We start from the raw sequence: 16,132 nt of genomic DNA on the forward strand, positions 1-16,132 counted from the left end.
TGGTTCCTTGTCATTTGTGTAGGCTCTGTCAGAGGGAAGGTCTAGGGCTGAAGGCTGTTGTTCAGATTCTTTTGTCCCACAAGATGTTCCCTTGATGTAGTACTCTCCCCCTTTTCCTACAGATGTGGCTTCCTTTGACCTGAACTGCAGTGATTTTCGTCTCTCTTCTGGGCTTAGCCACCCAGTGAGTCTACCTGCCTCCAGGCTGGTGATTGTCTGGAGATTCTGCACAGAGTCGTGTGTTGTGAACTGTCTATTGGTCTCTCAGCTGTAGATACCAGCACTTGTTCTGGTGGAGGTGGCTGGCGGTGGGGCAGTGCAATGGACTTTGTGAGGGTCCTTAGCTTGATGATTTAATGATCTATTTTTGTGCTGGTTGGTCTTCTGCCAGGTGTGGCAATTTCCAGAAAGCTTCAAATGTAGTCGTATGGAGAGGGATCAGTGGTGAATGGGGCCCTAGAGCTCCCAACATTATATGCCCTTTATCTTCCATTACCAGGGTGGATAGAGAAGGATCATCAGGTTTGGGTAGGGCTAGGCATGTTTGAGCTCAGACTCTCTTTGGGCAGGTCTTGCTGTGGCTGCTGTGGGAGATGAGAGTGAGACTCCCAGTTCACTGGAGTTGTGTACCTAGGAGGATTATGACTGCCTCTGCTGAGTCATGCAGGTTGTCAGGGAAATGGGGGAAAGCTGGCAGTCACAGGCCTCACCCAGCTCCCATGCAAACCGAAAGGCCAGCCTCACTACCACCATGCCCCTGCAACAGCCCTGTGTCTGTTTCCAGGTAGAGGGCAAGATAGGCTTGAAAACTTGCCCCAGGCTACCTGCCTCCCAACTGTGAAAGAGAAGGGCTTGGTTCTTCCCTCGCCTGTGGAATCTGCACACTGGATTTGTGCCCTCCCCTGAGTTCTGGCCATTAGGCTTCTTGCCTTGTTCAAATTGTCACAAAGTTCAGGTAGAGATTTCCTTCTCCCTGAGGAGTTTTAACGCCTGCTCCTCTGGCCACCCTCCCGATGAATCCCTGTGGTGCCAGGCGGGAATGGCCTGATAGGGGATGCAGTGAGCTCCCAGGGCCTTTCTGCTGATTCCTCTACCCCTGTATTTTGCTCATCTCTCTAAATTGACTCAGCTCCAGGAAAAACTGGAAACTTCTCCCACAAACAGACCTTCAGCTTCTCCACTGGGGATGTGTGTTTAGGATACGAGGTTCTCCCTTTTCCACTTCCGCAGTTGGGTCACTCATATTTGGGGTATCTCCCGAGTCCTGCAGAAGCAATGCAAGCCTCCACATGCTGCTCTGTTCAGAGTTACAATCTAGCCCTGCCTCCCGTCTGCCATGATTTTTCTTTATTTCTTAAATGTATTTTAATTCACAGATAATAATTGTATATACTTATGGGTTACAATATAATATTTTGACCTATGTGTAGAAAGACTCAATCAAATGAATATATATCACCTCACCAACTTATATTTTTGTGGTGAGAACATTAAAAATATATTCTTTTGGTAATTTTGAAATATGCAATACATTATTATTTACTGTAATCACCATTCAGACAACAGATTACTAAAATTTATTCCTCCAGTTTAACTGAAACTTTATGCCTTTTGATTATGGTCATCCCTTACCCTCCCCCTAGCCTCTGGTAAACACCTTTCTACTCTGTTTCTGTGAGATTGAATTTGTTACATTCTACATATAAGTTGGATCATACAATGTTTACCTTTCTCTGCTTGGATTATTTCACTTAGCATAATGTCTTTCAGTTCCATCTATGTTGTCACAAATGACAGAATTTCCTTCTTTTTAAAGATGGTATAGTTATCCATTATATGTATACCATTTTTTCTTTATTCATTTCTCCATTGGTAGACACTTAGGCTGCTTCCATATCTTGGATATTTTAAATATGCTGCAATGATCATGGGAGTGCAGACCTTTTAGGCATACTGATTTCAATTTTTTGGATATTTACCAAGAAGTGGGATTATTGGATCATATGGTAAAATTGCAGGATCATATTGTATAACTATGTTTTTAGTTTTTTGAGAAACCTCCACATTATTTTGCAAAATTATTGTAGTAATTTATAATCCCATCAACAGTGTAAAAGGGTTTTATTTTCTCCACATCCTCACCAACACTAGTTATCATTTTTCTTACTGATAATAGCCAATCTAACAGATATGAGGTGGTTTCTCATTGCAGTTTTAATTTGCACTTCCTTAATGATTAGAAATGTTAAACATTTTCTTCATATATTAGTTGGCCATTTGTATCTCTTCTTTTGAGAAATATCTGTCCAGCTCTGTGCTTATTTTCTAATTCGCTTATTTGTTTTTCTGCTGTTGACTTGTTTGAGTATCTTATATATTTTGGATATTAGCCCTTTATCAGAGATATGGTTTACAAATATTTTCTCCCAATCTATGAGTGATCTCTTCACTCTGTTATTTCTTTTCTTTTATTTTCTTTGCAGAAGGTTTTTAATTTGCTGAAATGTCATTTGTCTACTTTTGCTTTCATTGCTTGTGCTTTTGAAATCCTATTAAAAAATTATTGCCCAGACCATGGTCACGAAGCTTTTCCTCTACGTTTTTTTCTAGTAGCTTTACAGTTTCAGGTCTTACATAAGTCTTTGACCATTTTGAGCTGATTTTTCTATGTGGTGTGAGATAGAGGTCCAATTTTATTCTGCATGTGGGTGTCTAATTTTTTCAGTACCAGTTATTGAAGAGATTGTCTTTCCCCCAATGTGTGTTCTTAGTACATTTGTTGAAAATCCAATGACCATATAAATACTTGGAATTACTTTTATCCCTGGTCTTCTATCCTGTTCTATTGGTTAATGTGTCTTTTGTTATGCTAACACCATGCTGTTTTGATTACTATAGCCTTTTAGTATAATTTGAGTTCAGGTAATTTGATGCCTCCAGCTTTGTTGTTTGCCCAAGATTGCTTTGGTTATTTGGGGTCTTTTCTGGTTCCATGCACATTTTGGGATATTTTTTCTATTTCTATCAAAAATGACATTGTAAATTTGATAGAGATTGCATTGAATCTATAGATAACCTTGGGTAGTATGGACATTTTAATAATATGTATTCTTCCTTTCTGTGAACATGTGATGTCTTTCCATTTATTTGTCTTCATTTTCATTCACCAATGTCTTATAGCTTCCAGTGTACAGATCTTTCACCTTCTTGGTTAAGTTTACCTGAAGTATTTTATTTTTGATACTATTAAAAATGAGACTTTTTTTCTTAATTTATTTTTCAGATAGTTTGTCGTTACTTCCTAGAAATGCTACTGATTTTTGTATCTCAATTTTGTAACTTTTAATGGTATTGAATTTGTTAATTGATTATAATAATTTTTTTGATAAAGTTTTCAGGATTTTCTATAAATAAGATCATGTCAGCAACAAACAGATAATGTCACTTCTTACTTTCCTATATAAATACCTTTTATTTATTTTCTTGCCTAATTGGTCTGGTTGAAACTTCCAGTACTATGTTGAATAGAAGTGCCTAGAGTTGGGATCCTTGTCTTATTCCTGATCTTAGAGGAAAAGCTTTCAACTTTGAATGTTTGAGAATAATGTTAGCTTGAGCTTGCCATTATGTGAACTTGATCATGTTGAGGCACATTTCTTATGTTTCTATTTTGTTAAGAGTTTTTTATTTATTTATTTTTTATTTTATCATTATTATTTTTTATCATCAACAGGTGTTGAATGTTGTCAAATGCTCTTTCAGCACCTACTGATATAATCATTTTTTTTCTAGTGTCAGGTGTTTATTCCCTCACATGTGGGTGGTTCACATATACAGCACATAGGCATGGGCACCATGGGAGAGGGCAGCACTCCTGCCTTCTGAGGGGAGGATCTTGGCCTCACGGTATAAGAAGGGACAAGATGGTTTCTCTCCTGCCCTCACTAGGGCCTAGGGAACCCAGGAGCAAATCCCACCCCTTCCACCTCTCAGCCACCTTGGTGATGTTTAGTTCCAACCATTATAGTAAGTGGAGAAGGGATTGACCTGGTCCCAACCATTACAGGGTGAAGATATAAACAGTAAAGGAAGGTACAGTTTGGATAAGGCCACAGGAAGGAGCAGGTGACACCATCAGAAGCATGTGCAGGGGAGGGGCAGTTACTGGGCTTCTGGGCTGCTTAGTCCCTGGCTTGGCAGGAAAGGTAGGGAAGATGCATGGGGCTCATTTTTTGGCATTGATGATGGCCACGAATTCGGGCTTGAGGGAAGAACCACCCACAAGGAAGCCATCCACGTCAGGCTGGCTGGCCAGCTCCTTGCAGGTTGCCCCAGTCACAGAGCCTCCATAAATGATACTGGTGCTCTGAGCCACGGCTTCAGAGACGTTGGACTTAAGCCATCCTCGGAGTTTCTCATGTACTTCCTGGGCCTGTTGGGGGTGTTGCAGTCTTGCCAGTACCAATGGCCCACACAGGCTCATAGGCCAGGACGACCTTGCTCCAGTCTTTTGCATTATCTGCGATGACCTTTGTCTGCTCGAAAACAACCTTCTCAGTGATGCCAGCTTCCCTTTCATCTAGCTTCTCCCCAATACAGGCGATTACTCTGAGTCCCTCTGCCAGAGCATGGGCCACTTTCTGCCCAATCAGCTCATCTGACTCCTCAAAGACATGCCTTCTCTCTGAGTGTCCCAGGACCACCCACGTGGCTCCGCAGTCTTTGATCATGCCAGGGCTGATCTCCCCAGTAAAGGCCCCATTAGTCACTTTGTAGCAGGTCTGTGCAGCCACAGCAGTCTTGGTATCTAGCTTCTGCCGGGCAAAGTCGATATAGGCAGTGGGGGGAGCACGAACCACCTCAGTGTCAGCCGGCACCTTGGCAGCGTTCCGAGTGCCGATGAGCTCACCAAGATTGTGCTTCTGCCGGTTCATCTTCCAGTTCCTCACAACGAAGAACTTCCTGGAAGGCGCCATGGCGCTGGAGCCGAGGCGCTGAAAGTCAGTGTCTCTATATAATCATATTTTTTGTCCTTCATTTTGTTAAAATGGTATACCACATTTATTAATTTAAGTATGTTAAATTATTGTTACATCCAATGGATAAGTCCCACTTGAATATGGCAAATGATATTTTTAATGTGCTATAACATTCAGTTTGCTAGAATTTTGTTGAGAAGTTTTGCATTGATGTTCTTCAGGCATATCAGCCTGTAGTTTTCTTATGGTGTCCTACTATTACTGTAGTATCAGGGAAATGCTGGCCTTATAAAATGAGTTGGAAAGTTTTCTCTTCTCTTTAATTTCCTGGAAGAGTTTGACAATAATTGGTGTCAGTTCTTTTTAAAAATGCTTTGCAGGATTCAGCAGTTAATCCTTCAGTTCCTGGGCTTTTCTTTGATGGGTGACTTTTTATTACCTTTAAGATCTTCTTACTCATTATTGGTTCCAATTTTCAATTTATTCCTAATTTAATCTCAGTAGGCTGCATGTTTCCAGGAATTCATTCTTTTTTAAGGTTATTGAATTTTTTGATGTATAATTGTTCATATTAGTATCTTATAATCCTTTGTATTTGTGTGGCATGAGTTGCAATGTCTCCTCTTTCATTTATGATTTTGTTTGAGTCTTCTCTTTTTTCTTTGCTAGTCTAGTTAAAGTTTTTTTCAGTTTTGTTCATCTTTTCCAGAAAGCTACTTTTAGTTTTACTGATGTGTTCTGTTGTTTCTTTCTAATATCAATTTCATTTATTTCTGCTGTGATCTATATTATTTTCTTCATTTTGATAAGTTTGACATTAATTTGTTCTTCTTCTAGCTCCCTGAGGTGTAAAAATAGTCTGTTTATTATAAATCTTTCTTCCCTTTTGATGTAGAGTTTTATTTCCATAAACTTTTCTCTCATGACAACTTTTGCTGCATCCCATTGTTTTGACATGTTGTGATTCCATTTTCATTTGTCTCAAGATAACTTTTAATGTTTGCTTTGACCAATCGGTTTTAAGGAGCATGTTGTTTAATTTATACATATTTGTGAGTTTTCCAAAATTCCTCTAGTTATTGATTTCTAGTTTTATGGCATTGTGATCAGAAAGGATACTTAATATGATTTCTGTTGTTTTAAATTTGTTGAGACTTGTTTTGAGGCCTAACATGTAATCTATTCCAGATAATGTTCTGTGTGCACTTGAGAAAAATTTGTAGGCTGTTGTTTCAGGATGGACTATTTGGTAAATCTCTGTTAGGTTCATTGAGTCTAGAGCACAGTTCAAGTCCAAGGTTTTCTTATTGATTTTCTGTCTAGATCTATCCAATGTTGAAAGTTGGACAATTAATTATCCTATGATCATTGTATTGTAGTCTATCTTGCCCTCAGGACTATTAAATATATGTATGTATATACATATGCCCCAATGTTGGGTAAATATATATTTATAATTGTTATAATTCCCTAATTGACTTCTTATGATGATGTAATTATCTATTTTGTCTTTTTAAAATTTTTGACTTAAAGTCTATTTTGTTTGATGTAAGTATAGATATGGTTACTATTTTGTTGCTTCAATTTACATGGAATATCTTTTTTGATCCATTCATTGTTAGTCTATTTGTGTCCTAATAAGTGAAATGAATCTCCTATAGGCAGCATATTGTTGGGTCTTTTTTTGTTTAAATCCATCCACCCACTTGATGTCTTTTGATTGGAGAATTTAATTCATTTACATTGAAAGTAATTATTGAGAAGAACTTGTTATTGCCATTTTGTTAATTATTTTCTGTTTAATTTATAGATCCTTTGTTTCTCTCTTCCTCTCTTACTGTCTTCCTTTGCAGTTTGATGATTTTTCTGTGGTGGTATGCTTTGAATCTTTTCTTTTAATATTTTGTATATTTACTAAGGATTTGTGCCTGTGGTTACCATTAGGCTTACATAAAATATCTTATACTAATAATAGTCTATTTTAAGGTAAAAAGACTTAAATTTTATTACTTGCACAGAATGTACACTTTTAATTTAACCCCATAATTTGCTTTTATGATGTTTTGTAATTTGTATATTTTATGTCCCTTAGAAATTTTTTGCAGCTATTGTTTTTAATAATTTTGTTTTTAACCTTTAGACTAGAGATAAAACTGATTTTCATACCTCCACTATAGTATAAGAGTATTCTGAGCTTGACTATATAATTTAATTAGTGAGTTTTATATTTCAGTGTTGCCACTTAGTAAACTTTTCATCACCTTGAAGAACCCCTTTTGGCATTTTTTGTGATGCAAGCCTAGTGATGATAAATTCCCTCAGCTTTTGGTTGTTTGAGAATGTTTTTATCTCCCCTTTATTTTTAAAGGGCAAGATTGCTGAGTATAGTGTTCTTGGCTGCTAGGTGGTTACTTTTATTTATTTATTTTTCTTTCAGCATTTGAATGTATTACCCACTGCCATCTAGCCTGTAGGTGTTCTGTTAAAAAAAAAAATCTACCGATAGTCTTATGAGGGCCTCCTTGTATGTAACAGGTTGCTTTTCCCTTGCAGTTTTCAGTATTCTCTCTGTCTTTAACTTTTGACAATTTGATTATAATGTGTTTTGCTGTAGGTCTCTGAATTCATTCTATTAGGTGTTTGTTATACTTCCTGGATCTGGATTTCTAATTCCTCTCCCAGATTTGGGAAGTATTCTGCCATTATTTCTTTGAATGTGTTTTCTGTTCCTTTCTCTCTATCTTTTCCTTCTGTTACTCTGATAACATGTACATTATTTCACTTAGTGTGTCCCGTAAGTCCCTTAGTCTATCTTTATTCTTTTTTCTTGTCTTTTTCCTCCTCAGCTTAGATTGTTTTTAATAACTTTTAGATTCAGAGGTACCTGTGCATGTTTGTTACATAGGTAAACTTGTGTCATGGTGAGTTTGTTGTACAGATTATTTCATCACTCAGGTACTAAGCCTAGTAAAAAACAGTAATTTTTTCTGCTCCTCTCCCTTATCCTATCATTTTCCCCCTCTATGTGTCCACATGTTCTCATCATTTAGCTCCCATTTATAAGTGAGAAGGTGTGGTATTTGGATTTCTGTTCCTGTGTTAGTTTGGTGAAGATAATGGCCTCTAGCTCCATCCATCTTCCTGCAAAGGCCATGATCTCATTTTTTTTTATAGCTGCATAGTATTCTGTGGTGTATATGTACCACATTTTCTTTATCTATTCTACCATCAATAGAAATTTAGCTTGATTCAGTGTCTTCGTTATTGTGAATAGTGCTGCTATGAACATATGCATGCATGTGTCTTTATAATAGAATGAGCTATATTCTTTTGGGTATATACCCTGTAATGGGATTTCTGGGTCAAATGGTATTTCTGTTTTTAGGTATTTGAGAAATAGCCATACTGTTTTCCACAGTGGTTGAACTAATTTACATTTTCACCAATAGCGCATAAGTATTCCTTTTTTCTCTGCAAGCCAGCCAGCATCTGTTATTTTTATTAATTTTCTTTTTTTACTTTTTAGTAATAGCCATTCTGCCTGGTGTGAGAAGGAATCACATTGTGGTTTAGATTTGCATTTCTCTAATGATCAGTGATGTTGAACTTTTTTCATATGCTTGTTGGTTCATTTCCTTTGTCTACTTTTTAATGGGGTTGTTTACTTTTTCCTGGTAAATGTCTTTACGTTCCTTATAGATCCTGGATATTGGAGCTTTGCTGGATGCATAGTTTGCAAAAATTTTCTCCCATTCTGTAGGTTGTCTGTTTACTCTGTTGATAATTCCTCTTACTGTGCAAAGTTCTTAAGTTTAATTAGATTCCAGTTGTCAATTTTTGCTTCTGTTGCAATTGTTTTTGGTATCTTCATAATGCAATCTTTTCTCATTCCTATATCTGGAATGGCATTGTCTAGATTATCTTCTAGGGGTTTTATAATTTTGGGTTTCACATTTATGACTATAGGTTATAATTCCATGTTAGGTTAATAACATATCTCCATTGTATTAGAGTTGGTTTCTGATTATTTATATTTTTCTTTTATTTAGGACATTTTTTGATTTTTTAAAAAAATTATTTCTCCTCTGCGTTAGTGTATGTGCATCAGATAAGAGCATCACCTTTTCTAGTCCTGCTAGACTTATCTCCAGTAGAAAATGTTCCTCCCCGACTAGTCTGGCCAGATATTCTACGCACCTCCAAACTATGTGCTTGCCCAACCTACTATTTTTGTTCTTAGTGGTTCCCAATAAATTAGAGTGCAAAGTAGTGCTATTGCTTTGAGAGAGGTGGGATCAAACCAGTCCTTTTGCATGCAGCTAGAGAGTTTGGAGTGTTAGATGTGTGATCCAGTTTCTTCTTTACTTACAGAGCAGCTGACAGCCAGAATTCATCTTTTACCCATTCCTACACTGAGGCCAGTGTCTGAAGCAGATGCTTTTACTCTTGGTCCAACTACTCACTTTGAACCTGGGGAGATAACTACTGAATGTTTGTACTTTTAAAAGCCAATGTTTTGTTCTCTGTGGTCTAAAAGATTTGAGAGTGTACAGCTCTGTCAACTTCCAGGGCTAGATGATTTAGGAGTAATTATTTTGGGTGAAGGTTATAAAAGTTGGGATGCTTGATCTATACAGAAACGACTTCTAAAAAGAATCTGTAGGTTTGATTTATTGCTGGAGCAAAATGGGGAAGAAGGCATATTGGGATGTCCACTTTCCCTTTCAGGAACAGAGATGTCCCAGAGCCTTCTTCCAGCGAGAGATTACAGATTATCTCTAGGGGATGCTAAGAAAAATAGCTCGAGTTGTGCCATCTCTTCTGTAATTCCTGGCAGAGGCCTCTAACTTCTTTCCACCGAGAGATTTAAGGATATAATTATTACTGGAGCAAGCTGGAGAAGGAGGCATGGGCAGTGCCAACTCTCCTGTTAAAGCAAGCAGAAATCTCAGACCTTCTTGCAAGGGAAGCCTTCTGGTCTAGAGTTATCACTGAAGCAAGCTGGAAAAGAGGGGAAAGGAAGTATCCACATTTTTTTTAGCCACAAGGAGATCACTTCATCTCCCACCAATAAGAGATTGTAGGAATTTATCTAAGGAGCTAGCCAGGGGAGAAGGTACAGAGTCCCTTTACTCCTGTTCTTGCCAGCAAGGCCCCAAATCTGTTTCCACAGAGAGATTGTAGGACTGGAATTATCACTGGAGTAAGCTGAGGAGGAAGGGACATGGGGGTGTCCACTTATGTTTTTCAGAGTAACAGAAGTTTCACATCCTCCTTGCAAGGAAATCATTCTGGTCTGGATCTATCTCCGAAGAAAGCCAGGAAAGAAGGTATAGGGAGTGCCCCCCTTTTTTTCAGGTATGGGGTTCCCTCCAGCTCTTTCCAATGAGAGTTTGCAGAAATATATTTCAGGAGCAAGCCAAGGAAGCAGGCATAGGGAATGCTGTCCCACCTGTTGTTGCTGGATGAGGCCTCCAATCTCTTTCCAAGGAGATTATAGGGTTGGAATTATTGCTGAGACAAGTTAAGAAAGAAGGCACGGGGCATGCCTTCCTACCCATATAGGCTCTAAGAATTTCTTAATTATTTGCTATGTAGTCTCTTACATACTGGCTTGTTAGAGACCAAATAGACAGGGAGATGCTGGAAAAGCATGAGTCTTGTTTTCCATTATAGGAAGATAAGGATGCAGCATTAGACTTTCATGCTTCAAGATTTCTTTCCAGTGATATGAGTTGTTTATAAAAATTCAGAAAATATTAGCAACTAAAGAAATAAACAAGGATTTTACATGGCTAAATATACCAAGGAAACAAGGGATTCATGAATTCAAAGGGTGTGAATATATGCAAATAAAAAGTCATCACACTATCTGGAGATGGTTAATTATACTCTTCTTATAGCTGAAATAATATCAAAATAGAAAACTGTTGCCTACATTGATCTCTAATTTGATATTCAATACTGTTTATTGAAAGAGAAAGAAAAATCATTAACAGATTAATATGTCTTCTACAGGTAAATAGCAACTTAAGGAAGCCACTTTACTTACAGGATGAAGGCAATATCAGAGAGCTCAAAAGGGAGAGTTGCATTAGGTACTTGGATATTTGCACTACACACAAATATGTAAAGGTTGTAAGAGTTAAAGTGATCCATCAAAATCCCCTAAAATGCCTGTAAAAAAAAAAGTCTGCAAAACTTTGTGTATGTTCTATCGTATGATAGTTCTTATGCACACTAAAGTTTGACAGTTTCTTAGCTAAACTAAGGGAAGGGACAAAAAAATACCACTATGTGCAGATGCCAAAAAATTTAAACCATACTGCCTTAAAGATAAGTATCAAATCCCTAGGGGGGAAATGGAGGGTTAGAGAATACTAAAGAGTTCATGGTGGTCTGCACAGTTTACTCCACACTTGTTGTATTAGGTATTTATAATGTTAATATATGATATTCAGTTTGGTAAGAGGATTACACAAATTATTATGAATGCACTTTGGGGTCATTGTGGTGTTAGTTTATTCAAGTTTGCTTCTAATTTAGATGCACAAATATAATGTGGCTCTATTATTATTTTTCTCATGTTACAGATAATGATATTGAGACTCTAAGACATTAGATCACTTGCCTAAAATCATCTGGCAAGTGGGTTCCAGTCTGATTCCAAGGCACATCCTGTTTCCACTATAATCGTCTTTCTTAGGAAGACATATACTGTAATGATCCAGAGCTCTGACTCTGTATCTAGATTGTTTGGGTTTAAAGTCTGGTCTATGGACTGACTGACTGTGAACAAATTGTTTTAATTATTTTGTGCTTCAGTTCCCTCAGTTGTAAAATGTGGATGGAGTAGATAATAATGCCAGTACACTCATTTTATAATATTGTGAAATGGAAATTAAAAAGTATACATGAGACACTTCCAAAATGTATGGTGTCTGCTCAACATCTTCCATTATTAACAGTCTAGTTGATATCCGTCAGCTCATTTTCAGTAGAATGAGGGGAAAAGGGAAGTAAGTTAAAATTCTATGTTAATTGTACATTATGAACTCTTGTTTTATGGTGTTGTTCATTCTAACCCTTGGAAACAATGACAGGAAAACAGAGCTTTTATTACAGTCCTCTACTGCCTAATGAAGATCAAACTTGCTGTGTTCTCAGTTAAAGAGACCTGATAGAAACATCTACTTCTGCAACAGCCTCCCCAAATATGTGGATGCAGATGCACTTGTTTTATAAATAGAACACCTAAACATACCAGGCTAGGAGGCAGATGGAGACTGTACATAATTGTGCTAACATTTATGTTGTCAATATGCTCTCCTAAGTCATTATTACAAGATTATTAGGGTATCTTTCCTCCTCGTTGGAAAGCTACAATTCCCATCAACAGTGACATGAATTATATATTTGCATCAAGAGATACATAAATGTCAAACTGTCAGAATGAGTATGCCTGGGCTGTAGTTTGATAAACAAATGTATCACAATGAACCTGGAGTAAGCCCCCTCTTACCACCTCTAGTAAAATAATCGAAACAGTTGTAAATTTTAAACAGTGCAGATCATGAAATTATGCATCACCAAGTCTACTTTCTCCCCTGGGGTTGTGGAGGTAGGGATGGTACCTAGGGAGCCTGAGCCTTGTGGAAATTGGTTAGTGTTAAAATTAGGAAGGGAAGATTTTGGATTTCCTAGAGAAAGTGTGTATGGGTGGGAGAATGACAACAAGGGTGCTAAACATCAGTTTCTGTTAAAAGGAAGAGTTACCTTTAGTTCAGAGGAGTGTTACTCAACCAGGATTGGGTATCAGAATTACTTCATGAGCTGTTACAAAACACAAATCACCTAAATTTTATCCAAAACTTACTAAGATGTGCAGGGAAAAATATTTTAGTTTAAAAAGTGTATAAACTCTTCAGATGATTTTTTCCTGCACCACAGATTAACAACCACTGTCTTATGCACTTCAGGATACATACGCATTACCAAAGGAGCTTTTTAAAAATATGAAAGTCAAGTTTCCTGCCTAATCTACACTTCTGATTTAATAGATCTTGCAGCAGGCCCAGCCACCTGTACAGCTAGGTGTCAATTTGACTACTAGTGTTTAGAAACCAATGGATTCGAGAATGGTGGCAATGACACCCTGGGAATCTCTGGAAGAGCCTAGTATTCTTTATACCTAAGTCCTTAGGCATTCAGTAAGTATCTGTCCTGTATATAACAATGAGCCAGATTTTTTTGCACTTGGAAGTGGGGGTGGAAAGTAAGTATCAAATATGGACTTTATAGAACATAACTTTTCTATGTTCTGGAGGAGGCATATTTTTACACAGAGAAACAAAGGAAAAGCATATTTTAGGCCACAGCCCTAACTCAGCTAGCCTTTTCTTTTCTTTTTTTTTTTAATTATACTTTAAGTTCTAGGGTACATGTGCACAACGTGCAGGTTTGTTACATATGTATACATGTGCCATGTTGGTGTGCTGTACCCATTAACTCATCATTTACTGAATGGGCAAAAAACTGGAAGCATTCCCTTTGAAAACTGGCACAAGACAGGGATGCCCTCTCTCACCACTCATATTCAACATAGTGCTGGAAGTTCTGGCCAGGGCAATCAGGCAGGAGAAAGAAATAAAAGGTATTCAAATAGGAAAAGAGGAAGTCAAATTGTCCCTGTTTGCAGGTGACATGATTGTATATTTAGAAAACCCCATAGTCTCAGCCCAAAATCTCCTTAAGCTGATAAACAATTTCAGCAAAGTCTCAGGATACAAAATCAAGGTGCAAAAATCACAAGCATTCTTATACACCAATAAAAAACAAACAGAGAACCAATCATGAGTGAACTCCCATTCACAATTGCTTCAAATAGAATAAAATACCTAGCAATCCAACTTACAAGGGATGTACACTAGTCCCTGATGAACATCGATGCAAAAATCCTCAATAAAATACTGGCAAACCAGATTCAGCAGCACATCAAAAAGCTTATCCACCATAATCAAGTTGGCTTCATCCCTGGGATGCAAGGCTGGTTCAACATACGCAAATCAATAAACGTAATCCAGCATATAAACAGAACCAAAGACAAAAACCACATGATTATCTCAACAGATGCAGAAAAGGCCTTTGACAAAATTCAACAGCCCTTCATGCTAAAAACCCTCAATAAATTCGGTATTGATGGAACATATCTCAAAATAATAGGAGCTATTTATGACAAACCCACAGTCAATATCAGCTAGCCTTTTCGTATAGCTAGGCTTTGGTAATGAGGAATGAGCGGCTTGTGGTTGCATGTGATCATTGTGGATCAAGGGATAGTAGTTCAATTCAGGCCTTTCATGACTCTGTTAGCTAGCTCCTTCCCCTGATCCTCAATATTAGTACTTCTCCATGGACCACATCAGTTTATAGTTGGCACACTGATCAGTATACACCGTCAAATCTCTGTAACCAGAGTATTTACTTTGAAAAGCATAGGTTGACTTTTCAAGTCAGGTTTCCTCATTTTTTCCCTTCCTTTTGCTGTCATTCCTTTCACTCAAGTACTGCCTCTTACCTCCCCCTAAAAGAGGTGTAAATTGCTCTCCCTAGGATACTTGAAAAAATTTATGAATTCAAGAAAGAAGCAACACCTTTTTGCTCCAGAAGTGAAATTGCACTTTGTAGGAGGGAATGAGCAGTCTAGTTTTCTCACTTGTTTTGCCCAAATATAATGTCTATGCCCTTTTTGACCATGGCCTGAAACTAAGGCAGACACTGCCTTTTAGTCTTTTGGAGTAATTTTGTCTTGTCATATTAGTTGCCACTCTGCATTTGCCATCTTTTATCAGTGTTCATGACCATCCATTTTATGGCTATAAAGATGACCATTACTGTCACAAACCAATATGTTATTGAGAAATCAAATGACTGGTCTTTTATTTTGAGTTACAATTCTACAATGACAAGCCATCTTGTTAGTATTTTCCTCTGTTGTAAAGCTTGAGTCAGTTTTCATAGCTCTTCACTCTATTCATTCTCCTTCCCTGAATTCTATCTTGACTTACAGACTGAGATACATTTCACTTTATACTGATAGCATAAAAAGGAGAATGTATTTTCTGGTAATCACATGCTCACTTTGTCTTTTTTAGACACTTTGGCATAAATATTATTATTAGATTATCACAACACTTTTCATGTATAGGTCAAATAAAAGGCAGTCATTCCCAGCTTATAGGTAAGGAAATTAAAGCAAAGAGTTTAAGTGACATCCTCCTGATCATTCAGTTCAGTAAAAAGAAAACAACCGTAGATGAGAATGTAGGTCATCTCACTTCTACCACAGGTTCTTTCTCACAGTTTTAAGAAGATGAACTAGCGATTCTATATTGTACTCTGGAAATTAAAAATAAAACAAGTTAAGATGACAGAGACTGTTGTCTGCCTATACTACATCCATTCTTCCCATCTTCTTTAGTAACAGCACTCTTTCATTGATTGGTGTCATCATATTACCATCTATAAGATTATAATTTCTATTGTATAAGAGATGTTTCATAAAAAATCTGCTTCCTTTTGTCCCTAGGCACATGGCTGTACTACATTTTACAGCCTGTTTTTACAAGCTGTGGTCATGTTGACTAAGCTATAGCCAGGCGAATGTAAATAGAAGGTAGGCCTGTCAGTTCCGGGCCAAGGCTTTTAACAAAATGATATCTTCATTCATATTCTTTTTTAGCTTTCATTTTTATTAATATATAATACATATACATATATTGAAGGTCCATGTGATATTTTGACATATTCATATAATGTATAATAATCAAATTAAGGTAATTGGGATATCTGTCACCTAAATCATTTCTCTTTTCTCTATGCTGGGTTGTCCTCACTCTTTATCCGTTTCTACCTGGTGAATGTAATATTGGTGATGAGGCTTTAAGGAATGACAGAGTCATAATGTGGAAGGAGCCTAAATTCTGGAATCACCATGTAAAAGAGAACTGCCACTAACTAGTAACATTTGCCTAAGATTGTTGGATGGTGAGAAAAAACTTCTATTGTTTTTGAGTCACATGCATTGGATCTTTTTAAAATATCTTTATCTATATTCTATTATATTTAAACTTTGTTGTGGATTGGTGTGGCCA

General features: G+C 37.2%; 1 pseudogene across 1 annotated transcript; it reads right to left on the reverse strand.

Moving 5' to 3' along the window:
* Positions 1 to 4,028: 4,028 nt before the first annotated feature.
* LOC111531594 lies at positions 4,029 to 5,003 on the reverse strand (annotated as a pseudogene). Its single transcript, XR_002728320.2, has one exon. The product of XR_002728320.2 is annotated as a triosephosphate isomerase-like (transcript).
* Between the last annotated feature and the right edge of the window lie 11,129 nt (positions 5,004 to 16,132).

Source organism: Piliocolobus tephrosceles, chromosome 12, assembly GCF_002776525.5.
Source record: "Piliocolobus tephrosceles isolate RC106 chromosome 12, ASM277652v3, whole genome shotgun sequence".
Taxonomy (NCBI): Eukaryota; Metazoa; Chordata; class Mammalia; order Primates; family Cercopithecidae; genus Piliocolobus; species Piliocolobus tephrosceles.